The sequence below is a fragment of the Octodon degus genome, unplaced genomic scaffold, assembly GCF_000260255.1.
Source record: "Octodon degus isolate 3935 unplaced genomic scaffold, OctDeg1.0 scaffold00156, whole genome shotgun sequence".
Classification (NCBI taxonomy): Eukaryota; Metazoa; Chordata; class Mammalia; order Rodentia; family Octodontidae; genus Octodon; species Octodon degus.
The window spans coordinates 6,518,379-6,519,372 of NW_004524732.1; positions in this window are offsets into that span (position 1 = coordinate 6,518,379).

Genomic DNA, 994 nt, shown 5'->3' on the forward strand with positions numbered 1-994 from the left:
AGGCTGGGATTACAGGCTGGGATTACAGGCGCGCGCCACCATGCCCAGTCTCAATTGCTGTCTCAGTGCGCCCCCGGGGACGGGGCTGGCACGGCAGGCCCGGGGGTCCAACCCCCTGCTTACAGGTGCTTTAATCCACTGAGCTATTTGGCCAACCCTTCCCTCCCCTTTCTAGCAGTGGTATTATTTCTTTTGTAAGAGCTGGATAGAATTCACTAATGAAGCCATGTAGGCCTAAAGTTTTCTTTGTGAGAAAGTTAATTAAAGTCAGTGTTTTGGGTAGATATAGGGTTATTTGGGTTGTATCCTTGCCTGAAAAATTTTTACTTTGTGTGTTTTAGGAGTTTTGTCCACTTTCATCAGTGGACTGGCATATGACTAGCATAATTGTTTATATTTTCTTATTATCATTTGAAATATCCATAGTTGGTATCAATGTCTATTATTATTGATACTGACCATTTGTGTCTTAATTCTGTTTTACTGATCTAGTCTATCCAGAGGATTATAAGTTCTGTTGATATCATAACTCTAAACCTTAGTTTTATTGATTTTCTCTTTTTCATTCATTTCCACTATGGGCTCTTTGATTGCCTTTTTTGTGCTTACTTTTTTGTTGTTGTTATTTAATTTCTACTTTTTAAAAAATGTATTAGTTGTTGTAGGTCTCACTACACAGCTCGGACTCATAGTGATCCTCCTGTTTTCAGCCTCCCCAGCCCTGGGATTATAGGGGTGCACCACTACATCTGGACTCTGTGTTTCCACTCAGCCCAGCTGGGGGTGGGGCTGGCACAGCATGTGGTGCTGGGATCAAACTGCGGTCCCTGCGCTTGCCTAACGTTGCCTAAGCAGGCACTTTAGTCCACTGAGCCATCTTGCTGGCCCCCAAACTTCTTATTTTTCAGAAGTTGTTGATTTAAGGGCTTTATTTCTTAATAGAAGTATTTCAGGGGCCAGGGAGATGGCTCAGTAGAATAAGCGCTTCCCTGGC